Genomic DNA, 12,932 nt, shown 5'->3' with positions numbered 1-12,932 from the left:
CCTGTCCGCTGGAACATCCTTTCAGCCCACTTGGATTTCCCCCTCCCTCTTTTGTCCCCTCTTCCTGAGGTGTCACTTATCACAATCTGATTACCAAAGTGGCCCATCCAAGCCATTCAGTAGCCCATTAGAACCTTTGTTTTAATCTGTGAGAACCACCATGTACAGCACCAGCCCCAGGGTACGTTTTGGGGTATTTAAGCTGGTCTCTCAGACCACTCGGTGCCTCGGCCATTCCCTATCCAGACCTCCTTGCTGTCCGTCTGTGATCCCAGTGCTGGCATTGGGCCACCCTCGCTGCCGTGTCTCTGCTTCGCTCCAGGATCGTGAGTATTTCCCTTACCATCGTTGGGAACCCGCTAATGCGAACGTCTCTGTATTTCCTACCCTGTATTTCTTAGACCTTGTGTGTTCTTTGTATGATTGTGCAAGCTAGGCTTACGCTACACTCAATACACGTGTTTGGACCTTACTCCTTGTCTGCCTCTTTTTCACTAGAGTGTCTGGGATCGGGACCTCCGTATACATAGGTTATGATCCTCGCTTAATATTAATAGTTACAGACTGCTACAGCTAATTCCCCATTATAATAAAAGAGCAGTTCTGGTAACACCGGTGCTGGCTCCCTCGTCGCGGCCAGCGTCTTCACCACGGTCCCCTCCGCCGCCGCAGCCAGTCCCTTCACGGCGGTTGGTTTCCCCGCCGTGACTGGTCTCCCTGCTGCGGTCGCTGCCGCCGCGGCTCCCCTCGCTGCTGCGGCTCGGCCCGCCGCCGCTGCCGGTGTTTTGGCCGCGGCTGGCGTCTTTGCTTCGGCCTCCTCCTTTGCCGTGGCCAGCCCCCTCTTCGTGGCCGGCATCCTCGTCCCGGCCCTCTGGCCAGCCGCCGCCGCCGCCGTTGTGCCGCCGGCCTTCGGTGGCCAGGTAAGGGGGTGGGGGTTGGGGGGCCCTGGAGGAGGAGGAGGGCGCTCCTCCCGGCTGGAGGTTGGCACCCCCGCCCCCGGGGCTGAGTCCAGCTGCGCCGGAAACCCCCCCCCCAGGAAGTTGGCGGCGGATCGGTCGGTAGGTCCTCGAACACTCGGGACATGTAGTCCGCATTCCCGTGGAGGCGGCCAGGTCGGTGACGGAGGGTGAAGCTGAAAGGAAGGAGTGAGAGATACCATCGTAAGATACGGGGATTGTGTTCCTTCATCCGGGTCATCCACAGGAGGGGGGCGTGGTCTGTGACAAGGGTGAAGGGGTTGTGCGCCAGGTAGAACTGTAGGGCCCCGACGGCCCACTTGACAGCCAGGGCCTCCTTTTCCACGGTGGCGTACCGGGTCTCGGCGGGCTGCAGCTTACGGCTGATAAAGAGGACTGGCCGCTCTTGTCCCCCCGTTTCCTGAGACAGCACGGCGCCGAGTCCTACGGCTGATGCGTCCGTGTGGACTATGAAGGGTTGTGAGAAGTCCGGGTTGTGGAGCACGGGGCCCCGGGATAGGGCCTCCCGTAGCGACCCGAAGGCCTCCTCCCATTCGGGCGTCCACCGGATCTGCGAGGGCTGGTCTTTCCTCAAGCAGTCAGAGAGCGGGCCGGCCCGTGTGGCGAAGTGGGGGATGAATTTACCGTAGTAGCCCACCAGGCCTAGGAACCGTCTCATCTGCTGCTTGGTCCGGGGCCGCGGGGTCTGTTCCAGGGTGGTCACCTTGTCAGGCACGGGCCGGAGCACTCCCCACCCCACCCGGTACCCTAGGTAGGTGAGCTCGCGGAAGCCCAGGCGGCTTTTCCTTGGGTTGGCTTTCAGCCCCGCGTCGGACAGTGCCCGGAGAACCTGGTCCAGGTGATTGAGGTGGGAGGGCCAGTCGGCGCTGAAGACGATAATGTCGTCGATGTAAGCCCGGGCGAACGGCTGGCAGTGGGTCAGGGCTTGGTCGACCAGTCGTTGGAAAGTAGCGGCCGCCCCGTGCAGGCCGAATGGCATGACCCGGAACTGATAGAGCCCTTGGGGGGTTGCGAAGGCCGTCTTCTCCTTGTCCTCCCGGGCCATGGGGACCTGCCAATAGCCCTTCGTGAGGTTGAGCGCGGAGATAAAGCGGGCCTCGCCCAGCTGGTCTATCAAGAGGTCCGCCCTGGGCATCGGGTAGGCGTCGAACTTGGCCAGGGCATTCACCTGACGGTAGTCTACGCAGAACCTGACAGACCCATCAGGCTTGGGCACGAGAACGATGGGGCTGCGCCAGGCACTCCGGGAGGGCTCGATAACGCCGAGCTGGAGCATGTCCTGAACTTCCTTGGTCACTACTTCCCAGCGCTTTAGGGGCAGGGGCCGCCAGGGGGCCCGGGCCACGGCCCCTGGCGGGGTGTCGATTCGGTGCGTGAGCACGGCCGTGCGCCCGGGTCGTTGGGAGAAGATGCCGGGTGGCCCCCGATCACCTGCAGGACCTGCTGGCGCTGTTGCTCCGTGAGTTCGGCGTCCAGCAGGGGTAGCGGCGCGGCCTCCCCCTCTAGGCACCAGGGCAGCTCCCCTTCGGGGAGCTCCAACGGCTCCTCAGAAAGCGCGCAGCCACTGGTGGTCGGGCCCTCATGCCAGGCCTTCAGGTCATTCACATGAAGTCGCTTCCGGTGACGGCGTAGGGCCCCGCACTGCACCTCGTACGACAGGGGTCCGAGGGTCCGCGTCACCGTGAAAGGTCCCTGCCAGGGGTCACCCGGGCCGGGCCCCATCACCCGGTGGTTCACGAGGACCCGGTCCCCTTCTTGGAAAGTCCGGAGGCGGGTGCCCCGGTCGTAGTAGGCCTTCTGGGCAGACTGGGCGGCCTCCAGGTTCCGGCCTGCTTCGTCACGGGCCTTCTTCAGCCGCTCCCGGAGGTCTTGGACGTAGGCCGGCACAGGGAGTGGTTCGGTGGGGGTCCGGGAACCCCATTGTTCTTCCACCAGCTCCAGGATCCCCCGCGGCTTTCGTCCATAGAGGAGCTCGAATGGGGAGAAGCCCAGGGAGGCCTGGGGGGTCTCACAGACGGCGAACAACAGGGGGTCCACGAACAGGTCCCACTGTGTGGGCTTCTCATGGGCCACCCTCTTCAGCATGGCCTTCAACGTTTGGTTGAAGCGTTCCACCAAGCCATCCGTCTGGGGGTGGTACACGCTGGTGAATATGTGACGCATACGCAGTGTACGACACAGCTGACTCGTGAGCTTAGCCGTGAAGGGCTTCCCGCAGTCGGTGAGGATTTCCCGGGGTAACCCCACCTGGGCGAAGAACCGGATCAACGCTCTTGCCACCCCCGGGGCCTTCATGTCACGCATCGGGATGGCTTCAGGGTATCGGGTGGCGTAGTCGAGGAGGACCAGCAGATACCGGGCTCCTCGGGCGGTGCGGGGTAAGGGTCCCACAAAGTCCATGCCCACCCTTTCAAACGGTTCCCGCATCACCGGCAAAGGGGCGAGGGGTGCCCTCGGCGGGCCTCGTACTGCTGTCCGCTGGCAAAGGGGACAGGCCTTACAGTGCCTTCGGGCGTCGCTGGACAGGGTCGGCCAGAAGAACAACGTGGCGGCTCGGGCGACTGTCTTCTGGGCCCCTTGATGCCCGGCCCAGGGATGGTCGTGGGCCGCTTCCAACACCTTCTGCCGGTAGGCCGTCGGGACCAATAGCTGGCGCACTTCCCCCGTCCGTCCTCGCACCAGCCGGAACCACAGCCCCCGCTCCTGGACTATCTGCGGCCAGCGGCCCGCCCGTCGGGCGTCTACCGTCACTCCCTCACTTACCGCCACATGGCGCCGCAGGGACTCTAGTGAGACGTCGGCAGTCTGGGCTCCAGCGAACTGGGGGTCGGCCTCCCACTCGGCTTGCAGGCCCGGGGCGTCGGGGCCCTCGTCGGGGTTGCCGGGCGGTCCCCGTTCCTCTCCAATCAGCGCCTCCTGCGTGGGCAGCGGGGGGTCATTGATCCAGGGCCGCAGGGCCTCGGCAAAGTGAGCGGCGTCCCGGCCTAGGAGGACCGGAAAGGGCAGAGCCCGGACGCGGGCGAGTTCGGTGAGCCGAGTACTCCCGGCGTACTCCACGGGCACCCGGACGACGGGACACTCCTCCACGTGGTTGTGGAAGCAGGCTATGACGGCCCGGCGTATGACCGGGAGGTCTGCGGGTAACAGGTGCGAGCGGACCATGGAAATGGAGCTCCCGCTATCCAGAAGGGCCGTCAGCCTTCGTCTGGCGAGCGTTACCATGGCCACGAGCGGGGGTGGGCGAGGGGCCCGGGACGTCACTTGCATGGTGGTGTCCCAGCCCCAGTCACACTCCATAACGGGGCAGTCCCTCTTCCAATGCCCCCACTGCCCGCACGTGAAGCACGGCCCCTGCCCGGGGTCCTCCTTGCCCGGGCCTGCCGGGTCCCCCCTTCCGGGGTTACGGGTTGGCCCGGGGTTGGGGCCCCTAGGGCCGGCGAGTGCGCCGCCACGCTCCAGCCGGACGGGCCCCGGCCCTGGGGGCCGCGGCCCAGCACGGGCCCGCCCACCTCGGCCTCCGTCGCTCGGACCCGCCGGGGTGGGTTTCCCCGCCTTCGCCTCACTGCTCCCGGTCTCTTGGGGGGAAGCCGCCATGAAATTCTCCCAGAGGGTTGTCGCCCCCTTCAAGTCGGCTGGCCGGCTGCAGGCCACCCAGGCTCGTGCGCGGGGGGGGATGACCTGGAGGAGCTGTTCCAGGACCACCAGGTCAGCGACTCGCTTGGCCTCCGGGGTGGTTGGCTGCAACCAGCGGTAAGCCATGTCTTTCAGAGAGGCCACTAGGGTGCGCGGCCGGTCCATGCGGTTGTAGGTCAGGCCGCGGAACTTCTGCCGGTATGTCTCCGGGGTGAGCTCATACCGGTCGAGGATGGCTGCTTTGAGGCGGTCGTAATCGGCACTCTCTTCTTTGGCGAGGGCTTTGAGGGCGGCTAGGGCCTCCCCGGTCAGGTAGGGCCCCACGATGAAGGCCCATTGCCCCCGCGGCCACTGGGCTGCCTCTGCGGTGCGCTCAAAGGCGTCCAGGTACGCGTCCACATCATCTTCGGGTCCCAACTTGGGCAGGTGGAAGGGCGGTGGGCGCCCGCCTGGGCCGGGCGCGCCGTCCCCCAGGTTCCCGGGAGCCCGCCCCGCCTCAATGGCCTGGCGGAGGTCCCTCACTAGAGCGGTCTGGGTTTCCCTCTGCTGTTGCGCCAGGGTGGCTTGCGCTTCCCAGTTTTGCTGCGCCACCTCCCTCAACAGCTGGCCCTGGTGCTCGGCGAGCCACGGTCCGAGTTGGGTCAGGTCCATGGCCGCGGCTTCTGTGGCGCCGGGGCCTGACGGCCGGGGGGGGATCGACTTGGAGGGTGGGCGGTCGTAGCAGGGACCGGCCGCTCGTCCAGCCCGTAGGCGCCGGAATGCGCGGGAGGGGGCGGCTCACTGCAGGGCTGGGGCCTGCATTCTCCACCACGTTGTGAGCGCCCTCTCCAGTCCCGCGCTGCGCCCGCCTTCCGCCGTAGCTTCCCCGTAGAGGGCGGCTCCCTCGGCCTCAGATATGGGTGAGCGGTGGGGGTTTAAGGCACCCGGCTTCCACCGTCTCTCCCTGCTGAGCTCTGGCTTGTCCGTTCGCCCTCTCTCTCTCTCCGCTCGCTACCAGTCGCTCCAGCCACTTCCTCCTCGGCGTCCTGGGGAGCTGCCCTCTTGTAGCTTCCTCCCCACCACCTCCACCAATCCTGCCATCCCCCACCTTTCCATGCTCCCCCTAGCAGCCCTGGTTCGCCCCCCCTGCCTGCCACCCCCTGGGGCCAATCCCGTAGGACCTCCCCGCCTGCCGGTTCCCGCCTCTGCTCGGGCTCAGGTGCAGCCGTTTGCGCCGGCTGCCCCGGTACTGGCTCCCTCGTCGCGGCCAGCGTCTTCGCCACGGTCCCCTCCGCCGCCGCAGCCAGTCCCTTCACGGCGGTTGGCTTCCCCGCCGTGACTGGTCTCCCTGCTGCGGTCGCTGCCGCCGCGGCTCCCCTCGCCGCCGCGGCTTGGCCCGCCGCCGCCGCCGGTGTTTTGGCCGCGGCCGGCGTCTTTGCTTCGGCCTCCTCCTTTGCCGCGGCCAGCCCCCTCTTCGTGGCCGGCATCCTCGTCCCGGCCCTCCGGCCAGCCGCTGCCGCCACCGTCGTGCCGCCGGCCTTCGGTGGCCAGGTAAGGGGTGGGGGTCGGGGGGCCCTGGAGGAGGAGGAGGCAGCTCCTCCTGGCTGGAGGGTGGCACCCCCGCCCCCGGGGCCGAGTCCGGCTGCGCCGGACAATAGGGAACAATGGAAAGCATTGTTAGGCCTGCTATCCATAGTACTGCCATATTGTTTTATGTGATGTCTTTCACTGCTGTATTTTCCAGTTGTTGTCTGTCTGCAGCTTCACAGAGACAGTTGTGTTCCCAGGACGGCCTTATCTAGCACGGCTAGCCACAGACCTTGGAGAAGTTACTTTCGCATTCCCAAACCTCTGCTTTAGCTAGGCATACGGGGGGGGCGGGGAATAGAAATGGAGGGTGGAGAGACTTCTTTTTTACCTAGTGTCGGGGGTGCCCAACTGACCCCCATGGGAGGCGTATCGTGTGGGGAGCTGGGTGCCCGACCGAGGAGTTCTATAGGGAGAGGCATCACCCCTGCCTCGGCAGTGCCTCGGCAGTGGGGACCTCGATCCTGAGAAAGCAGGGAAAGACGCTTCAGGATTATGTTCACGTGCCCATCGGGAGTGTTCGTCCAGGATGCTCCACTATCCCCTGTCGCGGAGGCCCAGGGGACGAGCGCCAGCAGAGATCCGTTGTGGGAGGCCCTACAAGCATCCACAATGTGGAAATCAAGGGTAAACACCCACAGGATACAAAAATTCAATTATATATTTATATGATATTTCCGTTCATGTAATTCCAAAGTATCAAAAGTGCAAAGTGCTCATGACTCCTTGTACAAAATATCCATACAAATGCCTATACACAAATCCTATACAAAAATCTCGCAGCCGGCCTCAGATTGAGCATTCTATGGGAGCACGTCTCATCACGCTACCCCAGGGGGGAGAGCAGCCCCACCAGTGCATATTCTCTGGCAGATATACTTCCACCGTGCTGGAATGAAATAAAAAATTAAGAAGTTTTCACTTCAAAGATATTGAAATGAGGAATGAAAGATTGGTTCAAAGACTTGAAGATAGTGTGGAGTTATTGTCTCCCGGATTTGGTATATGAACTGTTCACAATGAAATGAAATTACCTTAAATGTGTTTATACTAGCAAGATTTTTGTATAGGATTTGTGTATAGGCATTTGTATTGATATTTTGTACAAGTAGTTATGACCACTTTGCGCTTTTGATACTTTGGAATTACATGAACGGAAATATCATATACATATATAATTTAATTTTTGTATCCTGTGGGTGTTTACCCTTGATTTCCATATTGCTGATTACAGGTACAGCCAGTTTTTTCCGCTACCTACAAGAATCCACGGCAGCTGCCAATGCTGCCAGGATTAGCATGATTCCCCAGTACGTATGGGATGAAGCAGCGGGATGTTTGGTGGAGGCACCCCTGATGGTTGGAAGTGGGGGTGAAATGCCTCAGGACGGGTCGATTCCCTGCCAAGAGCTACAGAGCTGGGATAATCTCGACGTAGGGTCTATCTGGTCAGCAAACCTGGGAAGTGGCCCTGCTCAGCCCACCGGGGACCGGTGGAATGTTCTTATGGAAAAAGTCCAAGTTATGCGCTATGAAATGTTAGTGGTAACTGGCCTTACCAAGGGCTGGGAGGACAGTGTAGCTGCGGCCCAGCTAACATCACCCTCGGAAGCGGCAGGCTGCAGCCAGGAGGTCCCCTTGGATAATGTAAATGCGGGGCAATCGGCACCACTGGATTTACAAGGAGAGGATCGAGTGGAAGGGTCCTTTGGTTCAACGTCCTCAACATCCAGTTATCACGATACGGAGGCTCCCCCCATGGGGGGACCGCAAAATGGGGGACTACAGACTAGGCCAACCTTGGGTGCAGGCGTCGACACTGGATTTTTGGCGGAGGAGGTGGAACGTGCCCAACAGATGCAACAAGCATGGGGGGCGGAATTGTGCAGAAATACGGAGAGGGCAGTAGCGGAGGAGAGGAGGAGGTTGGACGATCCTCCTGCGGGAGGAAGAGGGGCAGTGCCACAACCGCGGCTGCCACCAGTGCCAGCAGCTGGGCCTCTTCCTGGACCCGTTCCCTGCCAAGGGCCCATTCCTGCTCCCTCCCCCCTGCTCCTTATGTGCCCACGAGACCTGCCTACAGTTCTGCACCTGACTACGTCTGGGTGAATGGGGGCAGGCATTGCTGCCTGCTCCGAACCTGATCCCAGCTGGGTGAAGGGGGGTGGACATTGCCACCTGCTACCTGCTGGGTGAAGGGAGGAACAGGCATTGCCTCCTGCTTCTGCCTGCCTGATCCTGACAGGTGAAGATGGGTGTTGGGCTTTACTAACTGTTCTGCTCCTGATCCCAGCTGGGTGAAAGGGGTGTGGGCATTGCCACCTGCTCTGCTCCTGATTCTGGCAGGTTGAAGGGGGGGGCAGGCATAGCTGAATGGTTGGCTCCTGACTCCAGCAGTGTGTAGACAGCAAACGCAAGGTAAAAGAGGCAATTGGACCGCTGTTGGGAGTTGATGGAGAAACTCTGATGCAGGACAGAGAAAAAGCAGACAGGCCTACTGACTTTTTTGCCTCTCTTTTCTCCCTGGAGAACTCAGGCACATCTAGAGATAGTATAAAATGTGGCAGGACACCTGAGTGGCTAATTGACATTGACAGAGAGGTTGGGGAGAGGCATCTGGCTGCACTGGATGAATACAAATCCCCTGGGTCAGATGGGGTGCACCCAAGAGTGCTGAAAGAAATTGGGCATTGAGGGTGGGCATTGTCATCTGCTCCACACCTGATCTGCCTGATCTTGGCCATGTGAAGGGGTGATGAGTTTGCTACCTGCTCCATGCATGCCATGTAAAGGGGGAGCATTGACTCCAGTTCTGCACCTGACTATGTCTGGGTGAAGGGGGGCAGGCCTTACTGTCTGCTCAGAGTCCGATCCCAGCTGGGTGAAGGGGGGTGGGCATTACCTCCTGTTACCTCCTGGGTGAAGGGAGGAACAGGTATTGCTTCCTGCCCCATGCCTGATCCTGACAGGTGAAGATGGGTGTTGGGCTTTACTACCTGCTTTGCTCCTGATCCCAGCTGGGTGAAGGGGGTGTGGGCATTGCAACCTGCTCTGCTCCTGATTCTGGCAGATTGAGGGAGGGGCAGGCATAGCTGAATGGTTGGCTCCTGACTCCATCAGTGTGAAGACAGGGTGGGCATTGCAGCCTGCTCAGTGGCTTATTCCAGTAGGCTGAAGAGGTCAGGCATTGCCACCTGCTCTGCTCCTTATCCTGGCTGGGTGAAGGGACGAAGGCATTGCCTCCTGCTCTGCACCTGATCCAAGCCAGGTGAAGGTGCAAGGTGAGCATTGCCACCTGCTCCACTCCTGATCCAAATTGGGTGATGGTGTGGGGTGGTTATTATCACCTGATCTGCTTTTAATTCCAACTGGGTTAAGGCGGGGGGATGAGCATTGCCACCTGCCTCGCTCCGAACTCCAACTGGGTCAAGGCAGGGGCGGGCATTGCCACATTCTCTGCTCCAAATACCAACCTTGTTAAGGCGGGGCCAGCCATTGCCACCTGCTCCACTCTTAATAACAACTGGGTTAAGGTGTGGGGCAGCATTGCCACCTGCTCTGCTCCTAATAGCAGCTGGGTTAAGGTGGGGGGGGGCATTACAACATGTTCCACTCCTAATACCAACTGAGTTAAGGTGGGGGTTGGCATTGCCACCTGCTTCTCTCCTAATGCTAGCTGGGATACAGCGGGAGGGGTGGGCATTGCCACCTTCTCTGCTACTAATACCAACTGGGTCATGGTGGGGGGCAGCATTGCCACCTGCTACCTGTGCCTTTCTGGAGGAACGATGGTGCCTTGTGTAGGCTTCCCATCATGGCAGCGCCCTCTGGTGGTGCACCAGGGTATAAAATGAGTTGTTTCAAACACACTTACTCAATTATATAATAAGATACACTTAGATGAAGATAGTTAGAGAAAGGTATATAGAAAGCGATAGAGGTTGGTATAGAATGAGAGAAAATGATATCTAGAGATAGAAAGAGGTAGGAGAGGGCAGATATACAGAAAAAGAGATAGATTCAGATAGGTAGTCATGGAAAGACTTAGAAAGAAACCCTTGGCACTTTGGAGCCTGCCCAAAGGGCTGGTACTGCTTTCACAGATGGCAGCAGCAGGGGCAGGCTGCCTTCAGGAACCCCTGCCAGTAAGTCCTTCCCTCACTGCTATACAGCTGAGGTATTCAGGAGCTTGAAAGCAGGGGTCACCAAATTGCCTGGCCAGCCGGGTCCACACCATCCATAGGATGGGTCTCCCCTGGGGCTTCCGAGCTCGGCCAGACAGGTCAAGACAGCGGTCCATGGGGGACCCCGCGGCTTGACATGTACCGCTTTAGGCACCTGCAGCTGTTTGTTTTGTTTTAGTTGTATAAAGTTAATAAAGTTGTCTTTAGATCCAAACTTGGTGTCTGTCTCTTAATTCTGACTACGTGGCAATCTTCATCTATGTGTATCCAGGGCTCATTTGGAGGGGGAAGCCGCAGGAACACTTCCGGTAGTTCCCTAAAGAGGTCACACGTCAGGTGGCTCCACCCACCTGACTCTCAGCCATTTTGGGCCTGTTTCAGCCTGGATTGGGGCCGAAACAGCCCAGATCGGGCCTCTGATGGGTGGTGGATGACTCTCCCACTCAGCAGTGGCCCAATCCTGACCATTTTGGACCCTTCTCGGCCATTTTCAGCCCCCTTTTGCCATTTTGGGCCCAATTTCGTCACTGAAAGGCCTGCCCCTGCCACTGGCACCTTGCTGAAGACACACCGCAAAGGGGGACTGCTCAAAGAGTACTTGAAGCTTCCCAAAAGCATCTAGCTGACCACAGCTAGAAACAGAAAGCTGGTCTAACAACGTGCAGGTCCTTTGTTCCCTGAACGTTGATGCACTTTTAAAAGTGTCACAGCACAGCTGCGGCTTCGTCCTTGATTTGAAGAGCCACATAGGATGGGAGAGCTTCAGTGCCCAGAAGCTCTTAAAGATAAAGGAGCCCTTGCTGAGAATTCTGCCAAAAGGTCCTGGAGTTGTGCACCCCCTGCCAAAGGTGCTCCAAGGCTTTCCCCACACCCCCACCAGCCTGCACATCTGCTCTGGGCTGTCCAATCTGTAAGAGGAGGGGAGGGCAGGCTTGGCAGGGCAGGATGTTCAAAGATCCTGGAAGGGGAGGGACCCGTGAGGAGGCAGCTCTCTGGCCTCACCATTCAAAGCGAGCCAGATGCCCTCACCACTGCCCTATGTCCCGGGAGCCCCACCCCTTCCTCTGTCCCCCTGCCAGAAGCAGTGATTGAGTGGCGGATGTTCCTCTGAAGACCCTCTCACCCTCCTCCCCTTACTCCTGCTGCCGGGCCAAGCAGGAATTGCAAAGAAAGCACTCCCTTCTCGCACTCTCCTAGCCTGGCACAGTGGTGCGGCCCTCTCAAGGCCCTTCAGGGGACGTGCAGCTGCACCAGGTTATGGGATGCCAGCAGGGATGGCTTACTTTGTGTTAGATCCAGGCATGTCCCTGCCCTGCACACACCCATCTGCTGTGGTGCTGCCTGTGGAAACTCCGTCTGGCCCCTGATCTTGGGCTTCTGAGCTGCCTAGTCAGCTGCTAGGCAAATGGCCCTCCTGGCGGTCAGAAGGCTTCCCTCTTTTTAAGGCCTCAGAATTGGGATTTACCATACTGGGGACTCTGCCCCTCTTTTGGCCACACAACCCCTGAGGAGGCTGCCATTCAATTCAGGAAAAGATCTCCGCCCTCCTCCAGGAAAAGGGGTCTTCTTTATATCCTCCCCTTTCCTACCAGTGCGGCTCTGGTGACCAACCCACAGCCTCAGGGTGAGGCCCAACACCTTGGCCAGAGTTGGCCACAACCCTCTGATTACATTTTCCCTCTGACCTTCCAGGGGCACGTTGGCCATTCCTCGCCCAGACTTAAGCCTTTCTGTGGGCTGTGCCTTGTGGGCTGGTTGTTGGTTGGCCCCAGCCTCCGAGATTGGCCGTTGCTTCAGGTGGCTCCAGGTGGCTGGGCGGGGCCAGCCCATGGCTCCAACTGGGCTGCACATCCTTGCGTGGCTGATCCACCCTTGCTGCAGCTCGTCTCAACTCCCTGCTATCTTGTTACAGCTGTTCCTACCATGTCCCACTGACCCTCCTTTGGAGATCCAAGCCCAGCAGCCCAACATGCACTCACTCAGAGCCTTGCTACAAGTGACATTAAACACGTGAAGGATAAGGGATCATTTTCGCAAGTCTTTCTGGGAACTCAAGTTCCTCTCCCACACCCCTTTTCCTTCTGTTCCTTCCCCTCGCTGCCTGAAGAGACAGAGAGAGCCTACGGGAACATCAGCGTTTGCAAATCGTCTTGCTGGGCGGGGGGCGGGGAATGCTCCGGAGAAAGCTGAGAAAGTTGCAGCTGCCTGCCCCAGAGATCATTGAGAGCAGGCTCCTGAATGGAGAAACGATTTGCAAAAGTTGCTGTTGCCGCCGGCTTTCTCTGTCTCTTCAGGCAGCGAGGGGAAGGAACAAAAGGAAAAGGGGTGGGGGAGAGGAGCTTCAGTTCCCAGAAAGACTTGCGAAAATGATCCTTTATCCTTCACGTGTAAAATGTCACACGTAGCAAGGCTCTCACTCGCTCTCACTCTCACGAATGAAAATAAAGCAACAGAATGAATTGAAGCAGCTTAGCCTCCTTCGGAGATCCAGCCCAGCAGCCCAGCTAGCACTCACTCACTCTCACGAATGAAAATAAAGCAGCAGAATGAATTGAAGCAGGTTTTTCTGCCA

Source organism: Eublepharis macularius, chromosome 2 (assembly GCF_028583425.1).
Source record: "Eublepharis macularius isolate TG4126 chromosome 2, MPM_Emac_v1.0, whole genome shotgun sequence".
In the NCBI taxonomy this organism is placed as follows: domain Eukaryota; kingdom Metazoa; phylum Chordata; class Lepidosauria; order Squamata; family Eublepharidae; genus Eublepharis; species Eublepharis macularius.
This window is presented reverse-complemented; position numbering follows the sequence as displayed.